This window comes from Neopelma chrysocephalum, unplaced genomic scaffold, assembly GCF_003984885.1.
Source record: "Neopelma chrysocephalum unplaced genomic scaffold, ASM398488v2 Primary Assembly neopelma1_97017, whole genome shotgun sequence".
In the NCBI taxonomy this organism is placed as follows: Eukaryota; Metazoa; Chordata; class Aves; order Passeriformes; family Pipridae; genus Neopelma; species Neopelma chrysocephalum.
In genome coordinates this window covers 3029404-3057162 of record NW_020925659.1, presented here as the reverse complement: position 1 = coordinate 3057162, position 27759 = coordinate 3029404, and the positions used below count along the sequence as shown (strand labels likewise).

Here is a 27759-nt window from a genome sequence, read left to right as displayed (position 1 = left end):
AGAAGTCCATATTGCTAGTTAAGTGTAAATGTCAGTGACGCATGCAGGCTGAAAAAAGAGATCAAAATGTTTTTAATTATCTTTTATATGCGTGATATCCTTTTCACACTATTTTATACAAGTTTGTGGATTTAGGTATAGACCAGGAAATTTTCCACTCCACAGCTGGTGTCTCCAGTTGCTTTCCCTGTGATACCCAAATTCAGGTTACTGGCAACTCATTAGCACTGCCACATTTTCCATTCTATCTCACGCCACTGAACCACAGATGATGTGCAAACCTGGGACAAGTAGCGCACAGGTGAGATGGCAACCTGTCTCTATGTGGAGAGCCACATCTCGACCGTGCCACTGGGTAGAGCTGCCAGCCGTACTTCTCTACCCAGCAAGGAATATCCGATTTTGTGCATTCATCATATTTCGTATTTAGGTAATGCTTGCCACCTTTAGCATTTTCCCCCTCCTTTTTATTTTTAAAAGACAATGCATGAGCTGGTGGAATGGAGTGGTGACGGCTCTCTTCAAGAGTAGCAGTGGCATCTATTTTGAACCAGTAAACCATTCACAGGTGTGGAGCACCCACGATGAGCCATCACCTCTCTGTCACCGACTCAAGTGACTGCCGGAGGGGCGGGGGGCCGGGGATGTAGCACGGGGAAATTTTACTGGCGGTCAGAGCGCGTTTGCTGCTGCCAACACAGGGAGGTCAGAAGCCAGAGACCCGGAGGTCCGGCCACAACCACACCGGCTTTCGTGACCTGGTACCCGCTACTCCTCTCCGCCCCGGCAGCACCGGCACAGCTCGGACGGTCGGCGGGGACCGCTCAGCCCCCGGGGCGGCGGGAGCGGGGCGGGCGGTGCTTTGAAGGCGCGGCGGCGGCGGCGGGGGAGGAGCGGGGCGGGCGGCTCGGCGATAGCGCTGACGGGCAGCGGCAGCCGCTCTTTGTCCCCTCCCCTCCCCGGCGCGCCCAGCCCAGCCCAGCCCAGCCGGCAGCGCGGAGCGGAGCGGGCCGGGCTGGGGATTCCCTCCCCGCGCCGCCGAGGTCGCCATCTTCGCCCCCGAGCTCGCCTCGGACGCCGCCGGCCAGGCCCCCCGGGAGCCACCGGGAGCCTGCGCCGCGCCCGCCCGCTGCATGTGACCGCCGGGCGGCAGCGGCCTCCTCCTCCTCCTCCTCCTCCGCCGATCTCGGCTGCGTCCTCCTCCGCCCCCGGCGCGGCGGGGAGGGGGCGCGGGGCGCCCGGCAGCGGGACACGGCGGTGCCGGGGCGCGGCGGGCAGACAAAGGAGCGGGCGCCGCCGTGGGCAGCGGTGAGTGGCGGGGCAGGGTGCGGGGACCCCGCGCTGGCCGCCCTTCCCCGGTACCTGCCGGCGGGGCTGGGCTGCGCCGCGGCCGCTCCCTTCCCCGGGGGGCCGAGCGGAGGGATGGGGAGGGGGGGTGGTGGGATGCGCTGCCGCTGCCGCCGCCGCCTGGGACAGCCCGGTGTTTCCCGGAGCGCCGACCCCGCGGCCGGGAAGCGGCGAGTGCGGGCCGAGCGGGGTGCCCGGGGGCGGCGGGGGCCGGTGCTGGGCGGGGCGTTGCGGGGGAGGCTCCGGCCGCGCTGCTCGGGCAGTGCCGCGGGCGCGGCGGGTGATGCTCAGCGGTCATCGCTCCTGACGCTCGGGCAAAGAGAGGAGAGGAGCGAGCAGCAAGACATTTTCTGGTGGGCGATTAAAAAAAAAAAAAAAGATGAAGAGGGGTTGTTTTTTCGTGATTTTTTTTTGTGTGTGTGTGGTTTGTTTGGGGGTTTTTTTTGGGGGGGGTGGCTGGGGGGTTTGCTTGTTTGTTTGTTTGCTTGCTTTTTTAATGGTCGTGTTCCCACGCCCCCTCGCCGGAGCGTGCGGCGGGAGGGCAGGTGCTGCTGTGGGCAGGTGGACGAGCGGCGGGGCAGCGCGGCCTGGGCTCGGGCTTTACTCGGGCTGGGCTCTGGCTTTGCTGGGGCTGGGCTCGGGCTTTGCTCGGGCTGTGCCCGGCGCAGGGCGTGGTGCCGTGGCGGGGATGCCGCGGCGCCTCCTCCCCTCCCTCTCCCGCACTCGCGTCCCCGATCCCCGCGGCGCTGCCCGAGCGCTGCAAGGGCCGCCCGGGAGGGGCAGGAGGGGCGCTGGGATACAGCAGCTATGAATTCCGTGCGCACCCAGAGAGGTGAATTAGGATTTGACGCGGTGACTTGAAATGTGGCGCTCGTCTTCTGGGTGCCAGCGTGTGGTTTTGGGGCGGTTGCTCCGTGTATGTGGCCGTGTGCTCTTACCGGAATTATAACTCTTTTCTCTCCTAGGCCGCGAGAACGTGAGGCTCTGTGACTTTGAACTCTGAAGCTGGATATGCATTAAACTGTAAGTCTCCTGATTTTGTTCCTGAACTTGAATTCATGAATGGAGTAACGATTTCATGTTTGTGAGACAAAAACTGGAGAAGTAATTTAAGTGAAACCCTAAGCAGGCTTTTCCCATGCTCCTAACAAGTATATGTCCCTCCTGGACTGTGATAATTGGTCAAAAATAGAAAAGTAAAGAAAGTCTGTAAAACCTGGGGGAAGTGTTGCCTTAAGCTTGAGTTGTCTTAAGCTCTTGCATTAAGTATGGTTTTGGTGATTGATCTTATTTAATCCTCAAGGGCTGACAGTCACCTTTTAAGGAAACACCTGTAAGTGTAATACTAGTACATTTCCCTATATTTGACTGAAGTAACTGAGGTTAGATGCTGCTTTTTCCTCAGTCATAAGCAATATTTAGTCAATTATTTTGTTTAGGTAATAGTAGCTCACTGAGGGTACGGATACATTTCTGAGAGTTGTTTTTTATGATTTTGAAACATAGATGGGTTTTTGAAAGATGCAATGAAATACTAGATTTCTACTATAGTAATGGTTTTTGAAGGGCAAATGTTGTAGATGAAACTGCAGAAAGTGATCAAGCAAACGATTACAGCCACTAATGAAATAAGTGGGAGCTCAAATAAACCATGAGTTAATTCACTGTATAAATTTAGTATGTACATAAACTGAATTGTGTGTCAATAGATGCATCACTGCTCTTTTAAATTTGGTTTCTCCCATTAGCTTGGGTGAGAAACTAGAACCTGGATATAGTTTCTGTATATCTAGGTTGAAGCTGTATAGCTTAGAAATTACATCATGCAGTCCAGAAAATATTATATGGCATTTCCTCACCAGAGGAACGAAGAACTCTGAAGCTGTTGTTGTGCGTAGCTTGTCCAGAAATGTTACAGCTCTGTCATGCATTATCTTTTGACTGAAAGGCTGTTTTGCTTAAAAAATAATTGTTGATTTATTTATGCTGTCGTAGAACCACACAAAATAAATTTGCTGTAAATTTGCTGTTGATTCTGACCATATGAGGAAGTTGCACAGTGGCTTGATGTGCAGTCTGTGGGAAGCCATGTGGACATGTTGGCTGGTCAGGATAGGGAAAAGACAGTTATAAGTGTTTTGAACATCCTATCATGGTTTCTGCTGTCCAAAAAAACAAACTGAGTTGATTTAGAAACGGGAAAGGGAGATGAGAAATTGAGTGTCTTTCTAAATATTTTACTGTGCCTCTTTTTTATCTAGATATCAGAGCTTTCATTGCAGTGATAAAACATTAACCCTAGAGTGGTGATCATGTGGTATGGAGGCATTGCAGTAAACAAGAAGTATTAAATGTCTCATTTCATATCTTCCCCCAACAAGAAGTGTAAATGACACTGTCCTGGGTTTCTAGGAGTCATGGTTTGTGGTGGTGAAATAACGCTAATCAGGAGTTGTTGCTATAATTGATTGTCCACTGGGGAGGAGTCTGTGTAACACCTGTTAGCTTGACCAAGATTTTTAGAGCAAGCTTGCACAAACCCCTAAGATATTTGTGCCAGACCCTTTGACCCTCAGAGGTGGGGTGTGAAGGAGTTTCTTTTTTTTGCCTCTTTAGTTTCTTCTTGCTAGAATTACAGTGCACTATTAGAAAAACACTTTTTTCTTTAGAAGGAAGGAGAAGGAAAACAAGTTTCGTTCTGTGATATGTAATTGAGATGGCAGTTCCTTAGAGTTGAAGAATTTTTTCAATAGGAATATCACTGAGGTACTTGCTTTGCTTAATGTGATTTATAGACCAACCTTCAGGCATGAAGCATAATATGAAATTAAATTAGTCAATAATGTAAAAAAAAGCCCCCAGTGTTGAAGTACTCCCTGGAAATACCTCTCTTGTTGATTTTTTTTTTTGTTTTTTTTTTTTTTGGTGGTGGTGGTTACTTTCGTTTTCAGTGAACTTAGCCTAGTGTAGAGTGACAAATTGGGTGTAAACTTAGCATACCATATTGGTAAAGAAAATCTCATGCCAGTCTGTTTTGCAAACTCTGTCATGCTTCCTGTTAGCTCTGGGCAGAAACCCACACGGTTAGTGTCATTTGGATAAAATTCAAATGTAACTGATTTTTACTAATTTTTTGACTGATACTTTGACTCTTCGAATTAGTTCTCAGTAACTCAGTTGCAGCTCTTGATTACGCCTGACAGACTGAGCCCAGGTACTAAGTAGCAGTTTATCTTATAGTTAATTACTGCAACATGTTTTTACTAGATAGGGTTCTAGCTAATGTTGTAGAGTGTTGCCTTGCGTAAACATAGGACGGAATGGCCCCGTTATCTGTGGTCCCTGCCATACCTCTGGGTGTCTGTTTCCCATTCTGCACCTCTGTGTGCACAGATAGAGAAAATGGATGAAGACTAGTGTGGCCCTTCCTAGGACCTTGTTGTACCTCTCTGTGTCACATCCATCAAAGCGTGTTTGCTGGTAACTGCCATGTGTGTTTAACATCAGCCTTCTTGTGTCTCCTAATTTTAATATTGACCTTTGAAGGGGATAAAGAGTTTGAAAAGAACTTAGGGTGAAAGTGAAAGTGTTAGTCACTGTTTTCATACTTCAAAAGGGAGATAAATGCTTTCTTGTATATGTTGAAGGGCTGTAGAGAAATGGGTGCTGTTTACCCCACAAACATGGCTGAAACACATAAATGCCTGTCTTCCAGTGCAATTTCACCAACTCTTAAAGTGTACTTAGCAGGGTTAACATGAAGGAGTTTTTTTAATATCGTAGCTGTCTTGCTGTATTACTTTTACATTTAAAAGTACTGAAGCAAAGTGTACACGATGACCGCACAAATAAATAAATTTATTTTTTTTTAAAGAACAGATTTTTGAATAAACTAGACGGAGATTCATTAGAAAAGCATGGACATGGTGTTCCTTCCTGTAACCAAGCCTGGGAGGAAAATAAAGGGGAGAGGAGGAGGAGGAGAAATGCTGCTCTGAGGGATGCTGATCCTGAGAGAGGTGTTTTGGATTTCTTTTTCTTCAAAAAACTTCAGTAGATCTGAAGAGAGGCTTGTGATTATTCACAGTCACTTGAAGGTTTCATGTAATTTTGATGAAACAAGTCTGTCTTACATTATTAGTATCTCTTGTTTTATTGTGTGACTAGCAGTGGTGTTAAGAAATAATGACAGATTCAAGGAAGGAGCAACCTGAAGCAAATGGGAGTGGGTAGGAGAGCAATCAAACAGCTGCACTGAACATGTTGAAGTGAGGGCTTCACATAAAGGGCAGCTCGAAGAGGAAGTTCAACAGCAAGAAAGCTGGCTGTTAGTAACAAACTGAATGTAGGAAAGTTAGGCTGGTGAGTGTCCTACAAGAGGGTCTGTGCTCAGTGACTTACACAGATGGGTTACTGTGCCTGAGAACTCCTTTGGTCTCTTTCAAGTCCAGTGTTTTCTGGGTGGTTGTAAGTGGATGTGTGAGATGAAACTCCCAGTCCAAGGGTAGCTATTGTTCTAAGGGGATCAGTAGTTTCTGTTGACCACCTAAACATCCAAGAGGAAGGGGAACTGTCTTGCTCATGTAGAAGGCACAGTTAAGGGATTGCATACCTACTTTAAAGCAGTTTTACGTGTTCCTTGTCAGTGTCTCATTAACAGAAGGGCTTGGAAAGGAGGTGTAAGGAGGAAGATGTGAGGTGTCAGTGTGATCATCAGCAGGTTTTGCAGGGTTCTTCTGGAAACATGACTGAGTTGTATTAACTTTCTCTTCTGGTTTAGTTAGCTTTTTGTCCAGTCAAATTGGCAGTATTTCTTGTGAGATGTCAGAGGGAGAGCTCATACCTTCTCTCTGCATGTGCAGTAGGTGCATGAGTGGTGCATGGGAGAAAGCAAGCTGCTTGCAATTGCACTGCCTGAAGAGCTAGGAACTGCTGTTCAGCTTGCTTCAAAGTTATGGCTAAGCTATATTCAACAAACTACTGAAATGGGTCTCTGTGGGTTGTGTTCAATGGATGGCTTACTTACCTGGCTGATGTTGAAAGTAGGGATCACTTTACAGGCCGACATCTAGTGATGTCAAAGTTCTGTTGGGTTGCAGTTGCCTGAGCACCTGATCTGATACTGTGGTAATTAGAAAACTGTGAACTCAGTCTTTCACTGAACAGAATTTGAATCCTTTTCCCACCGTTCATAAATTGTAACAGAAGTGTCATGGCCCAGGGTGAGGTTTGTCTGCACTATATAAACCAATGTCTCTGTGCTGGGGGAGAGGTGCTGGAAGAGAAATTGCAATTCATCTTCGTAGTAAAGGAGAAAGTTTGAGCTAAACAATAAGGGGCTTGTAATGCTAGGAGAATATTACACATGGTGATGACCACTGCGATCCAACAATTTTTCGCAGCTTCACAGCTACAGTACTTAGAGTTGCACTTTAGGCAAGCGGTGGTAAAATACTGTAAGTATCTCTAGCCATTAAAGCTAAAAGAGAGAACTGTTTGTTTTATCAATGTATAAACAGTACAAGGACAAAACAGCGCATGAAACAAGTAGCTGATTATAGACTTTATCATTGTTTCCTGGATGTTTTGGTATCTTATGCTTTTTTACAAATTGCTGTACAGCTCAACCTGTTTTTTTCTCACTGTACGTGCCTTGAACGTTATCAGTTACTACACAGAGTTCAGAAATGTTTCCTTAAGAAAACTTTCTTTCCATGGAATAGAAAGTGTTTTGTCATCAAAGCCTTCCCAGTCAAAATCCCAATTGTCCTCATAGAAAAAATAAGTGTGTCTGCCTTTTCAATGAGGTTGGTAATTTTTTACTTTAATTTAGTGCCTTTTCTATCCCAAAGTACTGGCCTATCATGTATGGGCTTGATATACCCTTCAGTTTTGGAAGGGGACCTTTTATCATCTTTCTTGTACTCACCCACTGAATTTGGAGGCCAACTGTTTAAGTCTTGTGTAAAAATAGGACTCCTCTAAATTGCATCTGGCTTCCTTGTCAAAACCGTTATATTACTAAATACTGAAATATTATATGCAGAAAGTGCCTCGTTACATTTATTGGTTGCTTTTATCTTACAGCTCATGTTCACTAATTCTTGTGCTGACTCTTTTAATTGGCCCCACGTGATGCAGCTATTAGCATCAAACATCAGTTGCCAAAGGAATTCCACCTACTCCTTTAAAGCTTCCTGCGAACTATTTCTCGCTTGAGCTCAACTACCTATTTCCCCTTTCATCTCTTCAAGTCAATGGTATCTTGCCCTGATTTTTTGCACTGAAGTTCTTTTCTAATAAGCTGAGTTTTATAAGGTTTGTTCTGCCTTGGTATAATTAAAAAAATTAAAATTGATATAAGAAGGTTGTTTTAAATTAAGTCTAATTCTGTTTATTTGAACTGTGTAAACAGATTTTGAGATACAATAGAAGCTGTTTTCTCCATCCAAAAGTATGTGTAAGTATTTCAGAAGCAGGAGTTTACCCATTCTATTTGGTGTTGACATATCCAAGAAGTCAATGTACAATGGACTGGAAGAAAGGTTTAAAAATATCTGTTTTAAGGCACCTCTAATTTTTAAGGGGAGGGAGGAGGGAGCAGGGAATGGTCCCTCCATACATTTTGTTAATGTATTTACTGTTTAGTTGGGGCACAAAGAATCAACAATTGTCACCTTTGCTCCCAGTCCTTTACCCTGGATATGTACATATTCACAGTAAGATGATCCTTATTTTTTAAGATTTTTTTTAATTATTATTTATTTCAGTTGAAAACTGTGATAAATTAAAGGAGACTACATCAAGGGTGATCCCATTTGGGAGAAACAATAGGCGCAGATCTGTTGTAGTCCAAGTGTGCATTTTAGTTAATATATAGGATATAAATTAAAAATTCCTTTGAAGAAAATACATTGTTCTGAAAGTGACACTTTCTACAGAGAGCTGCTCAAATATTGACTGAGATAATGGATGATTCTAGATTATGCTTTTTATACTGTATATATGCTATTTCTTTTTTCAAATTATTAAACTTCATTCCCTATCTTTCAAGCACAGAAAGCATGATGTGAAAGCTTTGTTGCTTTATTTCTCCTGGTTGAGGTCATACTGAGATGTTTTTGTCAGTGTTCTTCTGCACAGACAACTTTATCAAAACTATTTGTGACTTACTGTCTCTTCAATTGTAACTTAATTTGTATTTGCATCTATTCAAAGATGCTGAGGGCATTTCAAATACCATACTGTTCCAAAGTCCCAGGCAGCAAATTTTGCACATCACCATGGTAATGTCTGTGTGCACATGTGGGAGGAAGGCTAAAGTTGGAATCTGCATTTAACAGAATCTGTTAATATTACATATGCTCAGTGGCACTAGCACTGCTTGTTCTTTGACGTAGATATGTTCTTTGCTTAGTTAAAAACAAAGTAATATAACGGACTTAAAACTCCCCATCGTCCGTTTTTTAATTGTTGGGCTTTTTTTTTTGCGATTCTGAAACAAATCCACTGAAATAATCAGATATGTGGGTAATTATTGAATTCTCTTTCTGTTCAGAAAATGGGACATGATAATCTTGAAATCTAGCAAAGAAATTTCAAAAGCTCTTTGTTCCCTCTCTGAGAACTTATGGACAGGCTTAAGTCACTGTTTTCCAACTAGAGCCACCTACCAAGGACACTTACTACTGATAGCACGTCCTTGTGATTTCTGCCAACTTGCTGTGAATGTTTAAGGTTCTTGATTTTTGGGTAAGCCTATCTGGATGCTTTTGTACATGCAGTTGTTGCCCTCAGTCACAGAATTAGTTCTGAAGTGTCATCAACACTAGTTTGTTTCTTTTTTTCAAAGAGGAACTGTGTTGTGTTCTAGAGTGCTGAAACTGGTTCTTAATTGCCCTTATTCAGTCAGTGCTGATGACAGATAAACTTATAAATGCCTATGAATTTATAGAAAGAGTGGACAGGAGTGAAATTAAATGTGACTTTTGTCTCTTTGCTACTGTAGTCTAAGTAAACTGGAGATATAAATCTATTGGAGGCTTGGATGAAGAGTGATTTATTTTTTCCATTACTATGTTGATTGTCTGAAACCTCTAAGTAGGAGAGCTATGAGGATGGTGAAGGGTGTAGAGTGGAAGCTGTATGAGATGCAGCTGAGACTTGGCTGTATGAGACACCTGGAGAAGAGGAGACTGAGGGGAGACCTCACTGCAGTTACAACTTCCTTGTGAGGAGAAGAGGAGGGGCAGGCACTGATCTCTGCTCTGTGGTGACCAGTGACAGGACCTAAGGGAATGGCCTGAAGTGGTGTCAGGGGAGGTTTAGGCTGGATATTAGGAAAAGATTCTTCACCCAGAGGGTGGTTGGGCACTGAACAGGTTCCCCAGGGCAGTGGCCACAGCACCAAGGCTGACAGAGTTCAAGAAACATTTGGACAATACTGTCAGGCACATGGTGTGATGGTGGGATTGTCTGGTGCAGGGCTAAGGGTTGGACTGTGATGTTCCTGGGGGTCCCTTCCAACTCGGGATGTTTTATGATTCTATGAAATTTTGATGAGTTGCAATAACTCACTAGTTTAAAAATACTGACCCACTGGCATTGAGAATTACAGAGGCATTGATATGGGTTCAAAATGTCAAGCCATGACTTCTGTGTTAGATGGCCTGAGAGGGTGGGCTTCTTGACGCTGTTGTTGCATAGGTAAACCTAAAACAAAACCACCAAGAAGGACGTGGAGTTAAAATGCTCTTGCTGCACAGGATGAGTCAGAGGAGGCTCATGAGAGCTGCTTGTACCACCAGCAGAACAGAGTCATTAGCCTGGCGTGACATGAACTGTCAGACTGTCCTGAACTTACACGGTCATCTGTAGATCTGAGCCATCTGTGTGTGCACTCGCGTTACTTTGGAGTATTTTGTTTTTACAATGCTATTCACTTGTTGTACACAATCTGTCATAGTAATAACGCTTATTACTGCGGTGTTCTTCCTTCAAAATGCCAGGCCTCCTTTCGAGAGTGCAAGTGTGGGAAGTGATGACTTTGACAGTCTTTGCCTTGAGAAAACAACTTGTGTTTTTTCAAGGTTGTTTTTGTGAAGGCTGAACACTGCAGGCAGGGGAGTCATTTGTATATCTAGTGACTTGCTTGTGGAGGAGGAAGACGTTTAATGTCCGCTAACAGACTATCGCTCTTCCTAGTTCTTTAAAAGACAAAACTTGAGGGTCAGGAGGACTTCAAACAGTGGTTTGGGTGGGATTTTTTTTGTTCCATTGATTCCCTCGGACTTCTATTTCTGTTGTGTACAGTATTTGTAGTAGCACACAGGTTGATTGCCACCTGGGTGACATAAAGCAGACAGCTAAGGGATTATTCACACTAGAATTTGAAGGAAAATTTAAGTAAATTACATCTTTTACCTGATACATCACTGAACCTGCCATGGCAGGTTCTCGAAGTCTGTATTGGCAGCTGTGAAAACACAGTAACTGCTTCTGAAAAATATGCTAAATGCACCTTCCTCCCACCAAAACTCCCGACAGTCTTAGACTCTTTCAGCTGTTTCCTTATTAAAAAATGAAAGCCTTTATGGTAGTAAAATAATCTGAGAAAGAAGCATTAGGGCAAAGATACTTTTTCCTTCATTTTAGAAAGGCTTAGCCTTTCAAACACTGTCATACATACTGAGTGTCTCCATACTAAAAATTTAGTTTGTCAAAATAGAGAGAAATATTAAAAGATTTCACTCCTTATGTAGCTGAATTTTTGCACTTCCAGCCTCTGACCAAGGTATCTCTCAGTCTTCTCCCTAGTGTATTTGTGCAGCATTGTCCATTCATCTTCCAAGTAGATATGTGTGTCACTGATGAGCCAAGGAGTTTCACTGGAATAGAGAAGAAATAGGAAAGCCAGAGACCAGCACAGATACACATGACTTGGAGGTCAGTTGTCCAGGTGTCTGACACCTACTGGTTTCCAAAAGAATGATTTTATTTTTTCACTTTTTTTGCCCTCGGGGAGATTTCTGGATGCCAACTGAAGTAAATGCAAACATTATAAAGGACTGAAATGTCTTAGTCTTGCTGTCTTCTAAGGATCTCTTGAAAAAAAATGTTTGAGGTGGGGAAAAGGTGTTCAGAGATAAGTTGAAGCAGGCTACTCTCCCAAGTCCTCTCCTAGGCTAAGTTGGTGAATAGAGTATCTTCCTCCTAAATCCATATCTAACTGTAAATTCTGTCTCTAATTTGTTCTGTAAAGGACTCTAATTTTGAGATTTATATCCCTCTGATAGGAATAGGAGAAACTAAAATGAACTTTTATGATTTTTTTGTTTCTCAACTTACCTTTAATATTATGTGCCTTATGGCCCTTTTGGTGCCAAATATGCACAGCTCTGAACTCACTGACATTTCCTGACTCTACACCAATTCATTTAATAGAGCTGTAATGAATGTGAACAGTTATAAGCTTCATAATGAAAAAATGTGCTTTACTGGCTATTTGTAATTTTCTGTATGTATGTGACTTTGCCATTGGCTAGAATAGGAGGATGGTTGTAAATCTCTGTGTATATACTATTTATGTCTATGGGGGTGAACATTACTTAGCAGGTGCAAGGCTAATCCTTGGTATTTTTTCCCTTTCTGTTTTTAAAAGCTTGCAAAAGGATGAAAAGGTTAGATGTTATAATGAAGACTGTAAAACCCAATGTAAAACTTAGATTATCATTTTCTTATGGATAAACCAGTGAAACTGCTGGAGTTCACTGCTTTTTTTTCTTTTAATGGAAAAGACTGAATGTTTGCAAGCTACTTAACTAGTTGTTCATGTACCTTAAACTCATGGTCTCTTTAGCTTAGAAAATAGTTTTTCTTATGACACAAATACTTTTTTAAAGCTTACTCTGCATGTGTAGTGTTTTCAAGTACTGTATCAAATTTCAGCCTGTTTTGTGTAATTAGAAAACAACTTAGAAAATGTTGTGGGGCTACACTGACGGTTTTCTTCTCTGAATTTGATACTTAGGAATGACAATATTAATTTTCTCAAGTCTGTTAGTGCTTGTGTTGCTTCTGTAGCTGCCCCATTAAAATATACTTCTTTGGCATTTAGGTTCTCTAAAATAATGTGTGTCTCTTCTAGAAGCACTGTAGATACATTTCACCTTTCTAAGGTAACCTGTGTCTCACTTACCATATTGATTTGTACCTTGTCATCTTCGTTTTCATACACGGGTTTCATAGTGAACTCCTCAAAAAAAAGCTAATATGACTTTTAAGCTGTGGTGGACTAAGACAAATAAGAAATCATCTGACCAGATAGTATCAGGATGACAATTAAATGACCTGCTAGTGTGGTGACGTTAGTGATTTCTTGTAACTGCTTAAATCAGTGATTTAATTATTACTTAGAAACACAGGCTTGAAAACAAGGCTTCAGACAGGCATAAAGCTTCAAATTCTCATGCAATTGATAACACTTAGACAATTGCTAGTTATAACTGACTTTTTTTAATGAAAGGGTGATGTGGGCAGATCTGCAATAAGCTGTCCAGACTTAACAGAAAGTGGGCACAGCTTGATTAGTGATGTGCCTTGGCAGTACCTGCAAACAGCCATTCTTTCCCCTCTGCTGTCATTTAATAGCCCTTCAAGCCAAAAGTCTACCATTTATAGAAATGGTTTTGTTAATTAAATTCTCCATTGGGATGTGGGTTTAGTCTGTGGGCTTCTTTCACATGAGACTCCAAATAGCTGTGATATGATAACTTACAACCACTGGTCCAGATCATCTCATTTGTGACTGACTTTTCGTAATGTTGTGTACGAGGATGGCTTTCATTGTTCTGTCCTGCTGCTCTAACAGCATGGCCCTAGATTTCTAATGCTACAATTTAGGAAAGTCTGTAAGTCTATACTTAGTCTAATTTTCTTTAAGGAGAGGAGTGGAGGTAGACATTCGTCTTAGAAGTTGTAAATACAGATACTCTTATTTCTACCCTTACCTCATTTGTTACATGTTGAAATTGTTTATACAGAATTGCAGTCTCTACATGTTCAGGATGTTATGTATGCTATTAATGTGTACTCGGTGTTAACATCTCATAATGCTGAATTGTCTCAATTTTCTCTTAGTAAAATTTACTAATATGGATCTTTCTTTCGGTTGCATTACATTTGAGTGAGCAGGTCTTTGCTTAACTGCAGTTAAACTGGTTGTTTCTCACAACTATATATCAGATATTGTCTACAGAGTCTTGAACTGGAAGGTAGCTAATTTTCAATGACAGTTCAGTTACAAAATTGACACCTGCTCTCAAGGTGCATGTTTGTGTTGCTGGCATTAAGGGGTTTGTTTGCTTTCCTATTGAGCTTGTTAAGCAACCAGTGTGGTATCATGTGCTATAAACTGGTTGCTCGGTTGTTTTGTCTGAGGAACAACTTATTATGGTATGGTTGTCTTACCAAGGGGGGAAAAAAAAGTCATCCTATCTCTATTTACAGGTATTCTGAATATTTTACATAGTTCATATAGTTTATGTGGAGCCCAAGTACCATCCTGTTGAAGTGTTTTTCTTGTGTGCTCTGTTGCTTTGCTCCACCTAGATGTCCCATCTTTGGGATCTGTAGTTCTCCAGCCCTCATCCAGCAACTCTGTACCTTTTATATAGTCTGCTAAGCTTATTGTTCTGTTAGTTAAAGTTTACTTTTGTCTCCACTTCATTACTCTGAGGTAACTAAGGATAAACAAAGAGTAAAAACCTTTTGTCTCACTCCTTAGCCAAAGGAAGGAGACTGGAATCTCATACTTTCCACAGAGTCTCCTTGTGTCACTGTCAGGACTGTGCAATAATCAAACATTATTTTCCTGAAGGCCATTATAGCCAATTCTTAATACTGTTTCTTTTAGTGATCCATTCATATGACATATTTGTTTTCTGTACACCCAGATTTCTATCCTCATAAAAAAGGTGCTCAGAGCTCTTGACATCTAGTGCTGTGCAGACAAGTTTCCCCCTTTCCTCCCCAACATTTTTCTTTTGTTTTAGCATTTTTCTGCATTTGTAGTCGATTTTACTTGCTCTCATCTGCCTTAGCTCTTTGTTTCTAGTCCATAATTTTTCTGACAATCTTTTCTGAAAACTACGTGGGTAAAGATAAAAACCCCTTAATTTTACTTTTTAAATCTGTCTTATGTCAGTCTGAGAGAAAATAGAAGACTCAGTTCCCTAGGTTGTGAACAAGGAAGGGCTGAAATATGAAAAACAAGACCCCAGTAAATGTCAGCAAGCAAATCTTGCCATGTAGCCTGAAAGTTAAAACATCAGGTATCTCAAGTGTAGCAGAGAGGTGGGGCTTTTTGTTTGTGGGTTTGTTTTGCTTCTTTTTAAAAATAAAGTCTAAAAAAACACTGCCCTACCTAACATAGGAAATGCATAAAATCTAATTTCCTACTACATTTACCTTTATTTTTGCGTGCACATTTGAAGAGTGAACTGGATTGTTTGGGTTTTTCAGCTTTCTGTGCAGCTTCTGTCTGTTCTGAAGCCCACTTCTGATATATGAATGCTGTCATGACAGCTTGTCATTACAGGTGGATGCTCTCTAAACACAGGCTGTTTTCTGATTTATTATGTTTGTGTTTTTGGGTGTTTTTTTTTTGGATACAGGTTTAACAGCAGTAACAGCAGTAAATAATCTGCTACCACTTCAAGTAGCAGTGATTCTTCTTGTCTCTCAGAGCCAGCTCTTATGAGTGTGTTTCCTTTCTGTTATTGCCTGCAGTACTTGTAATCCATCCTTCCTTTAGCTGAGACCTGCTGAACTTGGTAACAGATGTCGTGGATGATAACTCAATAACAAACTTGTTTGCTAAACTTCACACACATCATGAGATTTAACTGCCAAGTTACACGTTTTTATTGGGATTTAGTAGAAACTAGTTATTCCCTGAACTACCTGGTATTACCAGTAATCTGAAGTCTGATCACTAAGAAAGATTACCTAGCTAATCTTGCAACAACAACAACAAAAAAATTGGAATATATATCTGGTTCAGGGCCTTTCCACATACTCCTGCCAATATTAAAGTCTGAGCCTAGCAAAGAAAGCAGCCAGGACTAAGTAGTTACTGCTTTTGTACCCTTGCTCCTTATTTACTTTGTATAACTGTCATATGTATGTATATATATATATAAATTATTTATGTATTTTAAACAGTGTGTGAACATATTGGGATATAAGAATAAAGAATAAAGACCTGAGAGTCACAAGTCAGTGAAAGTTTTTTTCCAACACTGCTGTGAACAAGGTAGCCTCTTATCCTTGAATTCATTCATATATGGAAGTAGCTCTGTCATTCTGACATTTGTGGTGCTCTGCAAAAGAGAACTGTTGGAGAAACTTCTGACTCTTCCCCCTTGGTAGCTGTTTTCTTCCTGGAAACATGAACTTACATTGCTCTTCATTGTGAATAATTTGCATTAGGAGCTGTAATACACGGTCACTTATGTAATATTTTTTTCCCTTTTCCGTGCTTTCTAGTATTGGGGATTTCTTCACTGAATAACTTGCTGCTTAAAGAAACGACTAGAGTAACTGAAGTTGGGAAAGTCAGGTAGGTAATACTGTCACTTTATATTTCACATTAAATATCAATGTAAACATAGATGATCTATGAATATTCATTGTTGTACTAAAACCATCAAAGCATGATATGGATTTTAGGCTTAAGTAGATTGGACCTGGTTTCATGGCACTTTTTGTGAATTCTAAGCAGCATTTCAAGTGCTTGGTGAGAAGCCCCTGATAAGAAGTCCAACAGACTTATGATAAGCAAATGTACTTTGTGCTCATAATAAAAACAGATTAATATTCACATCTAATTGAGACTAATTTTGACAGGAGGTCCAGGTATAATTAATTTAACAAATAATTTTTGACAGCATTGTCTTATTGCCCCAACATACTCTGGTATTCATGGTATGTGCAGCCACATACACTCTATCTAATTTCCTTCCCCAATGTTCTTACCAAAGTAATTTCTCAATGGATTTGTTAATTACATCAATTTCTATACCTTTGTTTCAAGTAAGGCCTCTGAATAGATCTCCAAAATGTAACTCTTAGATAAGATGGCAAAATTCTTTTGGTGATCTTTATGTAGTACCTTTCATGGCTTCAGTAATTTGATTTGTGATGTCATGTAATATGCTATTGTTTGTCCTGGTTTGCACTGATTTTAAGGACCGATTCAGTTTTCTTTCCTTCACTACTTTCTAATTCCCATCAAGTATGCATGTGTGGGGGGAAGCCCCACAATTAAAGTTTGAGGTAGTGCAAAAGTGAGGCCATGTTCCATGGGAGCAGTGGAGCTGGTTAGATGGTTTCCATGGACACGGCCTTGGGTTGCAGGGAGTACAAGGTTAAGACGGTTTGATAATGTGCAGGTGCTGGATTCCTGGATGTTGTTGTAGGAATATGTTTGTGTTGTGTGTGAAGTTGGCAAACTCAATAAAGGCTGCCTGCTGCACTGAGCAGACAGACATCTTGTCTCACTATCCTTGTGTGTCTTGTGCGTCTTTCTTCCCCCACCGGACCAGGCCTCAAGACAAGATACCCTGCGACATGCATGCTTTGGTGTGGTGTTACATAATATGTATGAATGGCCAGTGTTCTTAATCAGCTGAATTTGCCTCCACCAAAATTCTGAGATAGCTCTGTTCCTATTTGACTTTAGTAAGTGATAATGATTGTAGTACAGCTAATGGCTGTGAATTACATGAATAATGATGGAACAGTTAAACCCTGAAACTATTGCTGGTTTCTTATGAAGTTCTGTATAGCAACTTTAATTTTAGAAGGCTGCAGATTCTGCTTTAATACTGTTTTCTTGTTTTTGTCTAAAAATCCCCAATGAACTCTGGAAAAGGATTCTGTAGGGTACCAGTACTTTAGGAAATGTGCATAAAAATCTCTTACGTATGCTGTTTCCTTCTGGTGTAACTTCTGGAACACATTGCACAATTCTCCACATAGTGTTTTGCAGGCTTTGGTCTCAGCTTCATTTCTCAGGAACTACATAACAAGTATCTTTCTGTTTTACCTTGCTCTTTGTGCTGCACCATTCAGGCAGTACATAATTCTCTTTCCCTTCCCCCATGTTTCTTTGACAACTCTGAAGTGTTTTCAGTGCAGCTGAAGGTACCAGACATGTTTGGGCTTATCCTTCATGTTGTGCACTTCCTTTCCATTATCACCTGGTCTTTTTAGTTCTGATTTCACAATGACTTGTAAAATGTTTCAGCTAGAGAGGCTGGGGAAGAAAGAGTGTGCATATGAATTTGCCCTGGAGAAGTATGCGACAAGGAAGTGGTTGTATTACCAGCATGTGAAACTGAAGTGTTTCCCAAAGTGGGAGCAGGAACTGCAACCTCTGTCAGTGGCCCTGCAGTTCCTCCTCTGGCTTGCTTCTCACTGCTGTTGCTCAGGAGCATCCCCAGATGTTTATATACCCACCCTGTGAAAAAATGTTCCATTGCAGAATGAGAATGGGCTGTGCAGATGGGGAATCTCTGTCCTTGAGACTCTGTCAGGACAGGGGAGAGAGAAGAAGGAAATAGTAGCCTGACCATGTAATTTTTAAGTAATTAAATAATTTTAAAAACTACCAACCTCGTAAAAATCCACAACCAACCCTCCCTCCAGTAAAGGTGGACGGAAGGGGGAGAAGGGAAGGCAGGCAGTTGGGGTAGCATGTGTAGGGATGATAAGGGCAGGTAAAAGATGGTGACGTCTGTTTGAAGAAGAAGACTAAGAGGAAAAGAGGAGCAACATTTAATACCAGAGGGGATATGGGGCTGTATTGCAAGCAGCAGGAGAAGACCACAGGTATGGATGAGAGCTGATGCAGGAAGACCAAGTGGGGAAGAGACAGGACTTCTGGAGCACTGGCTCAGTCAGTGGTGATCCCCACTGGAGCTGGAGCAGGCAGGAAGCAAAGAGAACTCCACAGGGCAAAAATATGTGTATTTCATTCTTGTGCCAGAAACAAGTGAAGTGCACTGGGTGTTCCCAACCTGTTGGCTGCCCTTTCTGTGCGTGCTCCAGGAGTGTCTGCAGGAAGCTTCAATCACAGGTCAGGAAGTACAGCCTTCCTGACTTGCCTTGCTGGCAGCTATGAAGTTGGTGAGAGTAAAATCTCCATAAACATCTTACATTATGCCCTATTCCAGCCTGAAAAACAAAAAAAAATAGTCCTTTTATTTTATCCTTAGCCTTAAGTCCTAATAAAGTCTCTTCATTTATCTTAAGTTTTTGAGGTTCAAACTGATAGAGTGTAAGACAGTGATGCAGGGCAGTGCTCTGCTGCTATTTCCTGCTGCCTCTTTACCTAGAACTCTGAAACTTTTCCTTCCTCTGAGCCACTGCAGTTGTGTGGTTGGATTTGCATCTTTGTTCACATGCCAGTGTTTTTTGTCGCATGACTTTGACCACGTGTTTAGTGGATGTACTTCCAGTCATGTGAAGTAGAAGCATTAAGGCTTGTGGCTCTTCTTCATAGTTAGTATATTCCTCATCTGGTCTCGTGATACTCTGAAACATATACTTTCCAACTGCTTGGAGCAAACCTAGAGAAATATGGGGAAAAAAAAATACATGAAAATGGTGTTTTCCTCAACTCTTCCTTTCTAGTATTGCTAATTCACTAAAGTTCTATAATAATGGGGTGGTGAAAAAGATGGAAAAAAATACCTTCTGGAGGTAGTGTCAAAAGGGTAATGAATTTTAGATAAATGCTTTTACACCAGGAAATTACTTGAGTTTGTTGAGGAAGCCTTTGTTCCACTCGTGTCTGGCACTAAAAGCTCGTGCAACACTTCTGCAGTGCACTCCTGTAGCCAGAAGAACTACCTAAAATGTCAGTGGATTGTTTGTGGGTTGTGTGCACATCTTGATACCACTGCAGAAAAGCCCACATATCTTCAAAATCTGAATTGTGTGTTTTCTGTTATTTAGCTTTTTCAGTTTGCAGTTTTCAAATTTGGTTCATGGTCTGGCTTCTCTGAGCAAGGTTTTAATGGATTTTAGTTTCTTATGTAAGGAAATGTTTAGACTTCATCCACTATGCTATCATCAATTCTGTATGATTCCAATTTTCAATTTAATAATTGATTCATAAATTTGGAGCCGTGCCATAAAGAGAAATTTTATTTCATTTATATAATTGAAATTTAGCTCAGTGCTGTTCACTTTTAAGGGCAGAGGAAGAAAACTCATGTAAGATGTTGGATTTCAACATTTCAGTTTAGCTTGACTTCTGCCTTTAACTCCAGATTTCTGATCGTTGCATTAATTCTGTAGAATAACCCTGAAGTAACATCGGTGTAAAACTGTCCTTCTGTCACTGCATTTCAGATGCCCATTTGTGCAAACACTCACATTTCAGTACTGCTGTCTCTTGTACCCTCTGTGTTTGTGTCTGACTGTCCTCCACTTCCTTCATGGTTAGACTTAGGTCAGAGCACTGGGGTGCAACTGGATTATGAGGCTGATTCAGCTTCTCACATAGGTCTTCAAAACTGGTTTGTTGTTTTTTTCTTCCCCTGAAGCATCATATTTGCATTTTGAGGTAGAACACAGCTGATCCAATTGACCTATATTAGTGTAGAAGCCCCCAGTGCAATTTTTGCTCTCACTTTTCACAGTGAGGTGGAACATGAAGCACAAATTCTCTGAAGCTTTGTGCCACTGGAAACCGTAAAACAGGGGAAAGTTAGGAATCAAAGACTGTCAGTAAGAGAATTGAAGTCATGGAAGCCAACTTTCATGACACCTGTCTGTATGAAGAAAACAGTAAACAAAAAGTGGGAAAGAAAAGTGTGTCAGGAATGTTGGTTGATGTCTAAATTAAATACTTAAACTGGTTTGTCCTCCTCTGTGGTGTAATGGGGAAGAGAAGGAAAGCACAGGGCCCACGAAGAAATTATGCTAGGAAATACACCTGCATGATGTTCAGTTTCTGTAATTTGAAATATTGAATATCCAACCTGAGAGATCTTTCATTTTTGAGGTTTTATATTTAGGCTTCTAACTAGCTATAGAATGTGCTTTATGATGATATTTAAGTATCTCTAACAGATTGGGTAGATCTCTTCTACAAGATTTTTTTTTTCCCTTTCTGGAAGCACAGTCATATGCTGTAATCTTTTCCTTAAATTGGCTAATCTTATGTACAGTGTGAACTATGGCATCCTGAAAAACCCATATGTGCTTCCTGCTCTCTAACACACACTGCCCTTTGCAATCAAATTTTTGTTTTTATGTAGGAAAAAAAAAATGTGCCGTTTTCTAGTTAAGGCACAAAGCCTAAGAAGCCTAAGAGTATAATTCTGGCTTTTTCCACCATGAATAATCACATCTCCACGGAAAATGCCACAAGTCCCTGTAATAATGCTTGGGACAAAGTGTTGTCTGCAGAGAGAATGCCAAGGACAGTGTCCTTGGACTACTTGAACGTTGGCATCCTGTTTCCTGGGAGAGCCCAGACTAAGTGTTAACAGTCCTTGTCACAAATTGTTTAGCACTTACTGTTTGTCTTGTGTACATCAGATTTGTTGTTACCCCCCAGTGTGTGATGCTTATTCATTCAGAAAAGTTACCAGACGTGTTATGCAGTCAGATTGCTATAGGTATGAAATAATTAAGGAACCCTATTCTGCAGCAAGAGATTACTTGAAATACTTAAAACCTAGTAAGTTAGGTAGCTCAGAGGCAGAGAAGAGCTCCTGTAAAGTCTGAGAAGCTGAATCTTTACAGCAGGCTGAAAGTGTACACAAGTGGAGGAGATCTGTTTCCTTTAACGTACCTTAATGTTGTTTTTGAATTCTGGGTTGGACTTCTAACCATGACAACTGTCCATTTTCTTCAAAGGAAGGAGAAGGATAATATTCTCTCCTATATGAATGACCTAATATCAAGAAGAAAAGAGCAAGCCATGAACAGACTTGTATTAATGGCAGAATTTAACTATCAGGTTCATCTTTGCCACAGAAAATACTCTCACACTCTGTCTTTTGGACCAACAGTTGCTACAGCACACTGAAGGACGTAGAATAGATTATATTCTCTTTGTTTCTTAACATTATGTACAACTTACTGATTACTCTCTTATTAGGAAAAACACTTTTAAACTGTATTCCTTAAAGGAATGATGTGTTCCGATAAGCACTTGTTCAGAATTTTGACACATAGTTCCAAAATACTGTCTTGAAAATCTTATTAAGATTAAATTTTGGACATGCAGATTTCAAAGACTTCTTTCTTCCTTTCTGTCATTTCATAGATGCCTAATTTGCATGGTTTCTCATGTCCAGAATTGTTTGGTTGAGCTGCTCTCATGCCCGGGAGAGACTGATCTGGTTTATTGGCATATGCTCCATTCAAATCATATTAGGCTTACCACAAGATATCACTCAGTTATGTAATTTTCTTTTTTAAAATATAGTCAGTGAAGCAATTCCTCTCTGCTCCTGACTCCTTAAACATGAGCTACAGCATTTTTCAAGAATCTGATTTCTTCTTTTGACTGAGGCAGTCCAAAGGAAGCACATCTTGCCTTTAAGTCTGTCTTTGTATTGAAATGTATATCAGTCTTTAATCCTTCCAGTCTTTCTTCATTCTCAGTTATTAATCCTACCAGGAATGTTTTCTGTTACTGAGCATATTGGGGAGGAAAGGTAAATAGGCCAGTATTTCCATTATTCCTGTTGCATAATGGATCTGTGCCTCTTTCTGACTGTGTTATGCATGACTGACCTTTCGTTTGGGACTAGTTTGTTAGACTTCATTTCAAGTATCTGTCAAGTTACTTTGTCAGTCACAGACTCACAGAACCATAGAATATGCTGAGTTGGAAGGGACCCACAGGGATCGAGTCCAACCCTTAGCCTTGCACAGGACCATCCACAAGAGTCACACCATGTGCCTGAGAGTATCATCCAAAGGTTTATTGAACTCTGCCAGGCTTGGTGCTGTGACCATTGCCCTGGGGAGCCTATTCAGTGCCCAACCACCTTCTGAGGGAATAACGTTTTTCTAATATCCAACCTAAACCTTCCCTGACACCACTTCAGGCCATTCCCTCAGGTTCTGTCACTGGTCACCACACGCCCCTCTTCTCCTCCCCAGGAAGCTGTAACTGCGATGAGGTCTCCCCTCGGTCTCCTCTTCTCCAGATGAACAGAACAAGTGCCCTCAGCTGCTCCTCATACGGCTTCCTCTCAAGACCCTTCACCTTGGGCAGTTGCAGTGGCTTCACCGGGTTTTTCTTTGCTTTTTAGTTAACATGAGTGGACTTCCCATATAGCCAGAGGGAGAAACTGGCACTCAGGAACTGTGAGAGAAGCTTTTCAAGCAAGTAACCCCGGAGAGTGATGAGAAGAGAAGACAGCAGCAATCACTGATCAGAACCACTATTCCCAACCCCTCATTGTTTAACCCCCGGGCAGTTCAACACACTGCTCCAAGCTCTTCCTGGAATCCTCCTCGGAGTAACTTCAGTTCGACAAAGCTGGAATAGGCCAGCAGATGATCTTTCTTGATAGTTCTCCAGTTATTTTTATCAGACTCCAAGTCCTGTAAAGATTCCAGATATTCCTCAAATGTCTGTATTTTTCTTGCCATTATCTTCCCTTTCTTACTGGCTTCTTGTGGCTCACCTGCGGCTACTGCCCAGGAATGGTTTGTTTTGGAACTATAGCATCCTGGAAGGGTGCTTAGGGCAAGGGAATGTCCCTGGGAATATCCCTGGGTTTGAGTGTAGGTGGCTGGGGGAAAAGTAGGGAGTGAAAGGCTTGCCCTAATCATTCTAGTGGGGGAGAAGCTTGTGTGCCCCTATGAGGTTGTGAGCTGTGCTGGCGGTGGTATATGCCTCTGGCAGGGTCTCTCATGCCAGACAGGTCAAAACTGAAGGGTCAGATAAAATGTGTCCGTGGGCAGGATGAGCTCACTAGCCTCCTGGCAGTCATCCTAGGAGAAGGACAACTCTAATTCCAAACCTGGGCAGATGGTGCTCGCTTAGCCCTGTAAGGCCATCCATCTAAGAGAAGGATACTCTAATTAAACAGGAAAGTTTAAGCAGTACCTTTCAAGTGCCTCTCTCTCTCTGCATTCCTGAACATCTCTAGAAGAAAGTGTCAGTTTGACAAAGCTGGAATAGGCCAGCAGATGATCTTTCTTGATAGTTCTCCAGTTATTTTTATCAGACTCCAAGTCTTGTAAAGATTCCAGATATTCCTCAAATGTCTGTGTTTTTCTTGCCATTATCTTCCCTTTCTTACTGGCTCACCATCACCAACACTGTCTTTCAGCAGAAAGATAGTTTGAAGACAACCTGGATGCATCCTAGATCCAAGCATTGGCACCTCATTGATTATGTCTTGGTGTGACAGAGAGGCATTCGCAATGTTCATCATACCTGTGTGATGCCGGGTGCAGAATCCAAACAGATCATCGACTTGTGCGCTGTAAACTTAACTTCAACCTCTAGTTCAAACCTAAAAGGGGCAGTAATCCAAGGAGGAGACTCCAAGTTAACAATCTTCAAACAGCTACAGTGAGAGACAAATTCCAGGCAAATCTTCAAACTAGGCTCGAAAACCATTCCGTAGATCCCTCTCCTGAAACACTTTGGCAACGTATTAAAAATAGCATCCTGCAGTCCTCTGAAGAATCCTTAGGGTTCTTTTTCAAGAAGAACGAGGACTGGTTTGATGAAAACAATCAAGAGATCCAGGAAGAAGAGAACTGCTCACCAAGCACACCTTGCACTGCCATCTTGTCATGTAAGAAAAGCAGCCTTTTGTCTTGCATGCAGCAATCTCCAGCAGAAACTTCATGACATCCAGAACAAGTGGTGGGTCAATCTAGCAGAAAAAATTCAATTATGTGCAGATAAGGGTTATCACAGAGGATTCTATGAGGCTTTGAAAACAGTGTACGGACCTACACAGCAGGTCCAAAGCCTTCTACTCAGCGCAGATGGTCAAATGCTTCTCACTGATAAAACCTCCGTTCTGAATCGATGGTCTGAACACTTTCAGACTCTTTTCGGTACTAGTCGTGTACTTCAAGACTCAGCAATTCAGTACATTACACAACCGGAGCCCCAAAGAGAAGATACAAGGACTCCCTGAAACAACCTCTCAGCCTTGACCATGTTGATCTTCATCACTGGTCTACTCTGCCCTCCAATTGGGAGGTCTGGAGACACACCATCTATAACGCTGCTGATGCTTTTGAGAAAGCACCAGGATCACCCTTGAGGAGAAAAGACAATGCAGAAAGAACCGTGTCTTGTCGATACCACCTCAGGAGTCTTTCTGCTGTGCCTTTTGCAACCAGACATGCCTGTCTCATATTGGCCTTTTTAGCCAGCAACGTTCTTGTAACAAATGTGGGTAGAGTCCTTCCCCAATCTTTGTTCGTGAAGCCTAGCCATGATGATGATGATGAGTTAATGTGAGTGAATTAAAAAATGAGAATGGTAATGCCAGAATAGATCCCTTTTTAAGAGTAGTTTATTCTTAATGCCAGTATTGCGAAGAAGGTGCTTTTACTGTGGTATGGAGGAAATTTGAAATACCTTCTCTTAAAGAAGACTGCATGGGTCTTATTTGCTGTAGTATTTGTAGATACATAGATACAGATATGAAAACATATTAATTGCCTTATGCAGAGGAGGTATTGGAGGCACAGAGAAGCATTGTAATTAATCATTGGGGGTTAGGACTGCCAGAGGAATTGTCTGATTTGTAAAACAGCAAGCCACATCTGTAGTTGAATAGCACCTTCATCTCAAAAGATCTGTCAGGCTTTGAATGAAAACTGCTGAGTGCTTGGCACTTCTGGAAATCTAGCTACCTAACTTTCCATTTGAGTTTTGAGATGTTTTTAACATAAGGGTCCTAATTGGGATGCCACAAGAAGGCTGCTGTATTGAATGTTTTCTGTCCTTTAATGGACTGTGACTTAACACATAAATGAAAAGCCACACATTGACATGAATCTCTAGTCCCAGCTAATTTTAAAGTGCAGATCTAGTTTTTATACAGATGTTATTACTTGATTGATCTGTTGTAGAGCAAACAAACTCGTGGAAGTTAACTGAAACTTCTTGTTGTTAACAGAGTTGCCGTGGAAGAAAAATATGATTTACTGTCAAAATTTCATTATTTATCTTCAGATAACTCAGTCTAGAGAATGATTTTGTCAACAAGTGCTCTCTTATAAATATGATGGTTCCTTTGTTTCTGTACCCTGCTTCTTCTCCTCAATATCTCCTGCAACTATCTTTGCCCCTGGATATTCAGATAGATTTCAGCGAAGCTTCTTAATGTAGTAGGTTATCTGTCGTGCTTTTACTTTCCCTCCTTTAATTTCTTTTGTTTGTTTAAAAACAAATCCCCCACTCAGTTATTTTATATTGTATGTAGACTTCAGACCTGTTTCATAAGTGTAGTTTCTTTTGCTCTGCTGTGCTCTGCCTTGCTTCTCCCCCTCCTCTCTCTTTCCCCCAGCACAACACTGGCTTTTCCTGTTACCCCCAATATAACACTAACCTTTCCTGTTACCTTTGTGCCTCTTCCTGTTCCTTTCTGCTGCTTGTGTCTCAATATAGCTGTAGTGGTTAATACCACTGTGGTGATGCTCGTTAGCTGGACCAAGAATTTGAAGGCTGATGGATAATGTTATGCTATGAAGTCCTTCATGGGGTGGTACAGGGGACAAATTGTAACTAATTCTGTTTTAAAAGCCTTGGAAAAAGCTGATAGCTCTTCAAAAACTGGCTGTGGTACCATTTAAGGGCAAGGGACTTGATATGTGTTACAAATCACAGAATGGTTTGGGTTGGAAGGGACCTTTAATGTGGTGTTGGAGACTCTTGGATTCTCTTTGTTAACCTCTGTATTGGTTTGCTGTGACTGGTAGCTCCTTGTAAATAGGCATCAAATCCCAGGTGTTAAGTTTTGTTGCAGAAAAAATTGTTACATATCCCAAAAACAAGCATGTTCTTGTTCTAGTCTTTAGAGGTTGATGTACTTTCATTTCCATATATGTTTAAAGAAGTCATGTACGGTTAACTTACCGGAAGCTTCTACAACAGAGTAGTGCTGCAGCTATTGCTAATTTGGTAGTTGAAGCTGAGCTCAAGTGTGGAAGTGGTTTTTGTGTTTGTTTCACTGCCTTTTTTTTTTTTTTTTTTTCAACTGAGAATCCTCTGGTAGGAAGACTCACATATATCTCCAGAAATAATAGCTTGTTTTGCAGAAAGTGATGATGTTCTGAGGATGTGTTCAACAGCACAGTTGCTAATAACATGGAGTTACAAAAAAAACAAAAGCCCGTCACTTGACAAGTTAAGAGAAGTAACTTCTCAGAAAAGCTTCTGGAAAGCTTTTCACTATTTCTTTGTTGTGCTGTTAGTATTTGTACATTTAGAAAGTACTTCTTTTTGAGATACTGCATTTTCAATATTACAATAAAATAGGGTATTCACCAAGAAGTGGAGGACAGTATTTTATTGTTTTCAGAACTTTTTTCAAAAATCCCAAACACTTTGTCTCGTTCTCCTTCAAAATACCAGTATGGAATTAATGAGTCAAAGTTGATGACCACTATCTGCTGATTATTATTACTGGTGTAATACCAGCACTGTCTAAATTTTACAGCTGCCTGGGATATCAATATGTTATGAAGCAAGTTAAATCAGCATTTGTTTTGAGGGTGGTAGCTTTGTGCATGTCTCACTGAAGCAATTAGAATGCTTGAGATATCCATTTAGCAACATAAAAATATACACATATACTAGTTAATTTCAAATGTTCAAAAATGGATGTACTAGTAACATAAAAAGCAGATTTACTCTCTTTTGAGAAATGTCAGCATTATTCACTACATTGCATGTTCAAGAACTGCAGTTGTTTCAGCACCACTTTGTGTTATTCTACTGCTCCTCTAACTTTTGTCCCTCTTTATTCTTCTAGTTACTTCTGCGTTGCGTGTTGCTTAATGTGAAATAACATGTGTGGTTTTATTGTGGTTGGTGGAGTTTTCTTCCCTTGGACTCTAGCTGATGTATATGTTTAACATGGAAATTGAAATTCTTTATACTAATTGTTCTACCATCCCAATTACAGGGCTATACAATAGGAGGTGGGAGAGAGGTATGAGATCAGGCTAGATAGAAGAGCAGATGGAATCAAGTATTAAAATATTATTATATGTAAACATGGTAGCTGTACCTTTTCTTGATCTTATTTTGTTGTTACTTTAAGTATTTATGAGATGTTCACATGGAGGAAAGCCCACAATTGTAGCTTAAGGCATCACAAATTCTGGACTAGAAAA

The 27759-nt window shown here is 41.3% G+C and overlaps 1 protein-coding gene across 3 annotated transcripts in view; it reads left to right on the top strand.

The window, feature by feature from the left end:
- The first annotated feature begins 1038 nt into the window (after positions 1–1038).
- The window catches only part of CDC42SE2 (CDC42 small effector 2), an 83249-nt gene continuing 56528 nt past the window's right edge, over positions 1039–27759 (top strand). Inside the window, exons 1-3 of one of the 3 annotated variants that reach the window (XM_027670993.1) lie at positions 1039–1308; positions 2313–2370; positions 15895–15967. The gene's annotated coding sequence lies outside the window, so the exon portion shown is untranslated. Of the gene's footprint in view, positions 1309–1587; positions 1701–2160; positions 2180–2312; positions 2371–15894; positions 15968–27759 lie in introns of those variants that run through there. The other 2 variants (XM_027670994.1, XM_027670995.1) reach the window with 2 other exon arrangements.